General features: G+C 35.8%; 1 pseudogene; it reads left to right on the top strand.

Annotated features, from left to right (window-relative positions):
- The first annotated feature begins 835 nt into the window (after positions 1–835).
- On the top strand, positions 836–5,100 carry LOC131176053 (RNA-dependent RNA polymerase 1-like; annotated as a pseudogene).
- The last annotated feature ends 1,793 nt before the right edge of the window (positions 5,101–6,893 follow it).

Below are 6,893 nucleotides of genomic sequence, written 5' to 3'. Positions count from 1 at the left end.
AATAATAATATAATCTTTTTTTTATAATTTTTAAGGCATTAAATTTCGTTGAGTTTAATTATATAAAAATGTTATATTTTTAATTATTTAATACTATTTTATTTACTATATATATATATATAGAGAGAGAGAGAGAGAGAGAGAGAGAGAGAGAGAGATTCACCACTAAGTGAGACGTGGTTCCTTGTAAAACAAGTTGAAGTTTCGAAAAAGGCTAATTTTGTGACTTATAGTAGGGTTTTTCCGTAGTTATATTCCATCAATGATTAATCTTTGGTCAAGTAGAACGCAACTTCTACTTCAGCAGCAAGCTGAGGAATTCCCTCTTCAAGGGAAGGGCCTTCCTTGTAACTTTTTCCTCTCTAATGTGATTTTCAATGACATTTCCACTAATCTTTGGCCGCGTCAAGAAGTCCTACTGGTGGTGATGTGTTCTCAAAGCACTGGCCCTTTTTGTTGTGAGGCTGTGGTCTCTGCAGCAGTAGAAATCTCTTCTCGTCAATGGGAAACCTTGTGGGGCAGGAGGCTCTGATTAACGAGGAATCTAAGTAGATATACATAGCAAAATTAAGAAACGATGAAACTCACTGTGAGCTTTCATACTGTTAAATCTCCATTGGCTTGGGGACAAAAAAAAGTCGAGATACGCTTTCTGCATTTCTTCCAAAGCTATAGCTTGTTGACACGTGTCAACCCCATGGGAGTTTAGGTCTTCAGCCTATCAGATAACTCCATCTGGTCCAACAGATGATGCCCACGTAAGCATTCATACATCATTAACCGTCATTCTCTTTGTTTTCTTGGAGCGTGCTGTTTTTCCGAGATGTTTGACTACAAATGACAAGCAACAGTCCCTGTGTGTGGATTTATATTAATAGCACTCAATAGAGCTTTGGCTTTGTGTCATTGCAGTGAATGCTCATCGGACTCTGCAACTATTAGGTAAGAAGAGTCCTCCCCTTTCCTAATGCTACACATTTCTTTTAATTCCTCTGTTGCTCTCTGCATCACTCCATGGCCCAAATTTCCATAGTTCATACATGGCTAGGTCTTATATTTTTCTTAGATTTTTCTCGTGGGTATTGGGTATTATTTAGTTTCTGGGAGCTTTCATAAAGCGTGCATTTAAAGCTATTTATTAACTTGGTACTACATGTGAAACTGCAGTTAAAATTGATTGAACACAGAATGTCCAAGACGATCAGTCTCTATGGATTTCCTTACGTTGAGGATCCGAAAGACATAAAAGACTTTCTGGAGGAATATACAGGAGAAGGAACCGTTTATGCTGTTTATGTTGCACTACCCAAAAGTTCAAGTTTAAGAACATATGCTAAAGTTCAATTCACTGGCATAGAAGCTGCTGAAATCATCAAATCATTAGCTGATTATTACCTGGGGTATGGCAATTCTTATCTGAAAGCTCGGGACGCCGACCATGACATTGTTCCAATGCCAAGGAACTTTGTGCAACGTATAGATAAAATTACATTAAACTTTGGATGCCAAATTTCCAAAGAAATATTCTCTCTTCTGTGGAAACAGGAAAATGTTTCGGTTAAATTTGGGTTTAGACTCAGAAAATTCTACTTCTTGTTCTCTTTTCTTTCCATTGATTACAAGCTTGAGCTTTCCTATGAGAATATCTGGCAGGTTGATCTACATCGTCCTCGTGGTGGAACCAAAAAATTCCTTGTCATTCAGGTTTGTCAATTTAACTTCTGAGACCTCATACGTCATACTATCTGTACAAAATTCAATGGTGCTCCTAACATCTTCTCCTCCTTTGTCCTTTGACAGTTATATGGTGCTCCCAAGATTTATCAGAAAGACACACCTGCTCGAAGCTATTTTAGGGAAGCTACTGATGACAAGTGGGTCCGGGAAGTTGATTTTACTCCATCCTGCTGCATTGGGCAGTCCTCTGCTTTGTGCTTGGAGCTTCCACTCGACGGTCAGCTTCCAAATTTTCAGGAAAATTTTGTATACTACAAAGAAAATGAAAGCCAATTCGATCTGGTGACAGGTTCAGCTTTCTCTTGCAACTCAGATCTTGTCCCCATTGTGAGTTCACCCCACGGATTCCACTTGCCATATGAAATCTTGTTTAAAGTTAATTGTTTAGTCCAGCATGGCTGTCTTCCTGGGCCTGCACTTGATGCCAATTTCTTTCGGTTGGTTGATCCAGACCGAGTAGAAATTGCATACATAGAAAATGCTCTCGAGAAACTGCGCCATTTGAATGAGTGTTGCTTCGACCCTGTAAGCTGGCTCCGTGATCAGTACACGAAATACATTACTTCTGGCAGGCTTCCAGAACCACCTGCTGTAGCTTTAGATGACGGATTGGTATACGTCCACAGGGTTCAAATAACCCCTGCTAAAGTATATTTCTGTGGTCCTGAAGTGAACCTCTCCAATCGCGTTTTGCGCAATTATCCCGATGATATCAAGAATTTTCTTCGCGTTTCATTTGTTGATGAGGATCTAGATAGACTTTATTCAACAAATTTATCTCCTAGAACATCGTCTGTCAATGAGGAAAGGCGAACAAAAATTTATGAAAGGATACTGTCAATACTGAGAAATGGTATTGTCATTGGAGAGAAGAAATTCGAGTTTCTTGGCTTTTCACAGAGTCAATTACGAGAAAATTCTGTATGGATGTTTGCTTCTAGGCCAGGGCTTACTGCAGAAGACATCAGAAAGTGGATGGGAGATTTTCGTGAAATAAAGAATGTGGCTAAGTATGCTGCTAGGCTTGGCCAATCTTTCAGTTCATCAAGGGAAACATTCAATGTTTATAGGCATGAAATTGAAATTGTTCCTGATATAGAAGTTAACAGTGATGGAATCAACTATGTTTTCTCCGATGGAATTGGAAAAATTTCTTCAGAATTGGCTCATAGCATAGCCCAAAAACTTGGCTTCAGAAACTATACTCCATCAGCTTTTCAGATTAGATATGGTGGTTATAAGGGTGTTGTAGCTGTTGATCCAACCTCACCAAAGAAATTGTCACTGAGGAAGAGTATGTCCAAGTACAAATCCAACAACACTAGCCTAGATGTTCTAGGATGGAGCAAGTATCAAGGTTGTTTCCTTAATCGTGAAGTGATCACTCTTTTGTCTACTCTTGGGGTTAGGGATCGTGTTTTCGAAAGCAAGCAAGAGGAGGCTGTAGCCCAACTTGATGCTATTTTGACAGATCCACTACAGGCACAGGAGGCACTTGAGATGATGGCCCGGGAGAAAACACCAACATTCTCAAGGAAATGTTGTTGTGTGGCTACAAGCCAAGCACAGAGCCATTTCTTTCAATGATGCTGCGAACATTCCGTGCCGCGAAATTGTTTGATTTGAGGACCAAAACAAGGATATTTCTTCCAAAAGGCAGAGCAATGATGGGATGTCTGGATGAAACTGGGACGCTGGAATATGGTCAAGTATTTGTGCAGTATTCTTGTGCTAGGAATAGGCAGTTCTTCAGCTGCAATGAAACACATGAACAAAATCAGATCTTGCAGGGAAGGTTGTTGTCGCTAAAAATCCATGTCTACATCCTGGAGATGTTGGTGTCTTGAAGGCTGTGGATGTGCCTGCTTTACACCACATGGTGGATTGCATTGTTTTTCCACGAAAGGAAAAAGGTAAATTTTCTCGAGATAAAGGTTGCATTATGTATAATCTCATATAAGAGTTCTATTATGTATAATCTGTCATGCTCTGTTTATCCAAAATTAATTGCTGAAATCTAGTTCACATCTTTGATTAGACCTCATACAAATGAATGCTCGGGAAGTGATCTCGACGGAGATGTCTACTTCGTTTGTTGGGACCACGATCTCATTCCTCCTCGGTGGTATCCACCCACGGATTATCTGGCCAAAAGTATGATTCTAGATCATGATGTTACAATTGAGGTAATTATTTCTTCAATGAACCTGCCTGTTAGAATGTTAAGTTACATGTTTCTCTTTTATTTCCTTTTTCCTCTTTGTTTTCAACATGTTTATATACTGTACAGGAAGTCCAGGAGTACTTTGCAGACTACATACTTAACGACAGCTCAGGAATCATTTGCCATGCCCACATTGTGTTTGCAGATAAGGAGCCTTTCGGGCAATGAGTAAAGAATGTATTGAACTTGCTAAGCTCTCATCAATTGCGGTTGATTTCCCCAAGGCGGTGTGCGGCCAAAATTCCACCACATCTTCGTGTGAAAGAGTATCCAGACTTCATGGAAAAACCTGATAAACCGAAATATGAATCGTAGCGCGTCATTGGGAAGCTATATAGAGCTGTAAAGGACATCGCACAAATCACTAGCCCTGTAAGATACTTCACAGGAAGTGGCAAGCGATGTTATGATCCTGACATGGAAGTAGAAGGGTATACGTATTATATAGACGATGCATTCTACTACAAAAGTCAATATGACAACAAGTTGGGGAATATGATGGATTATTATGGGATAAAAACAGAGGCTGAAATAATCAGTGGGTGGATCATAAAAACATGGAAGTCATTTGACAAGAAAAGGGATTTCGATGCGATTATGTTTTTTGTAAGGTTATTGAGGAATCAAGCTAAAGCATGGTTCAATGAGACAGAAAGTGATGATTTATATGCGAAAGCATCAGCTTGGTACCATGTGACATACCATCCAAATTATTGGGGTAGGTGTAATGAAGGGTTGGATAGAGATCATTTCCTGAGTTTTCCTTGGTGTGTCCACGACAAGCTTATTGAGATCAAGAAAGGCAAAGCAAGTGATGTTAGTAGTAGTATTTCTTCACGTTTGTCATCATTGGCAAGAGAGTTCAGCAACTCGGTGTCATTGAATCTGCACTTAGAGACTGAGGACTAGATGGGATCTTTAGACCCTTTCTGTCAATCTGCTCTAAATTAAGAAGCATAGAATTAGAATCACCTAAGTATGTGATTTTTTTTTTTGTAAGATAGAACTTGTTATTATAGCGTCCAAGTGTGTGCTATTTACTTAATGATTGTAAGGTATTAATAATGGTGTGATTGGATTGAAAATTGAGTTCTTTGTTTATCCAATTATTTGTTTTATATGTTTATGGGAGATTCTTAAAGTATATTTAATTGAATTTATGCTTAGAAACTCAATATTTTTTTTTTTTTTTTAATTTCTTGATAAAATTTTTTTATTTAAATTTAATTTATTGTAAACTTAAAAAATAAAATATATAATAAAATATTTTATGTATTTTAAATTCATCACCAGATTTAAATAAAAATTTCCGATCTCACATTAATTTTTTCGATCTCACATTAATTTTAGCTGAAGTGATGTAGACCGGATAACTCCAGCAACTGCGCAACGAGGAAGTTAATGATTTTAGTAAAGATGGTGCAGACCGGATAACTTCGACAACTACGTCCCGACGAAGTAGATATGGGACCCACTTATTATTGTGAGGAGGTCATTTTCCACAAGCAGACGCGGGGACCATATCTTAATGCAATGTGGGATATTTAACTTTTACGCCAAAATTTCTTCACTGCCATAAAAATATTCTCTCCTGAAAGTGAAAAAGTTTAGAATTTGTATGTGCAATAGTTTTATATAAATTATATTATAATAATAATAATAAAATAATAAAATTATATAAAAATAATTTTTTTTTTCATAAATAGTCCATCGTATAATAAATTTTCGAAATCAACTAGATTGTCTAATTCTCCGTGACCTTAATGCACAAATTAAATTTAAAAATGTGACCAAACTTAATAATTCTAGATAATACTATTCCATATAGATTATTCAAGTTTAATTCAATTTTTTATTTATTATTTTAAAATTCAACTTAAATTTGTTTACTGTTTCAAATACCTCACAAATTTTGGGATTTGAAAAAACAAAAATGCTTTATTGATCAATTTTTTATATGGATAAAAATTACTATTATAATCTAAATAATTTACCATGACTTTTAATTAAAGCTATTGTTTAGCCCAAATTATCCTATGTCGTCTGTTCTTCTTCATCATTGAGCTAAAAGTCACTTCTTAAAATGTCATCTAAATTTCAGTTAGCCACATTAATAGATTCTTCATCTTTTTGTTCCAAAAAAAACAAAAAAGAAACTTGTTCTCTAATTTATTAACATAATGAACTAAATCAAATTCTTTATTTGTAATATTATTAAGAGGTAGTAAATTTTAATGGAAAAATAAATATCGTACAGGTGAGGATTTGGAAAAATTATAAAAGGTAATTTTATGTAGACATTTAATAAATAATATTTTAATATATATTTACTTCACCTATTTTTGTTTATTTAGATTTTTTTTATTTAAAATTATCTATTAAATTTTAAAAAATAAATATTATCAATTATTTTCTTCAACTTTATCATTCATCTCTGTCACGTATAATAAATATTTATAAAGTTTTTTAAAATTAGTCTAATTATATCTATCTTAATTGCATCAACTATTTATCGCGTTGAGATTTAATTCTTTAATTTTCCAAAATCTATTGATGGCGATGGCAGTACATATTCTCTTAATTAAATGCAAGCATTAGTGGTGGCAAATATTAATGGGGAGAGAAAATTCATTATAAGGTTGATCCAGTTTTCTTTGTCTTTCAGTTTTCGTGTGTTTTCTCCGGTTTGGTTTTTGGGTTCCTTCCCTTTCTCGATTTGGAATGTAAAGTTTTTTACTTTTTGGTGTTTAGGTAGAAGATCTTGGCTTTTCAAGGTGAGGGTGGTTTTAAAGAAGATCTGGTGCTATAGGAGTTGGAGATTGAAGTTCAGCTTCAGTTTGCTCTCTAGGTTCATCTTGTCCTTCACTCGGTGGGAAGTCTTCGATGCTGGAAGAAAAGCCTTTGGAGGTGTCTAGCGCGGACTTTAAAGCGT

The sequence above is a fragment of the Hevea brasiliensis genome, chromosome 18 (assembly GCF_030052815.1).
Source record: "Hevea brasiliensis isolate MT/VB/25A 57/8 chromosome 18, ASM3005281v1, whole genome shotgun sequence".
NCBI lineage: Eukaryota > Viridiplantae > Streptophyta > Magnoliopsida > Malpighiales > Euphorbiaceae > Hevea > Hevea brasiliensis.
This window is presented reverse-complemented; position numbering and strand designations above follow the sequence as displayed.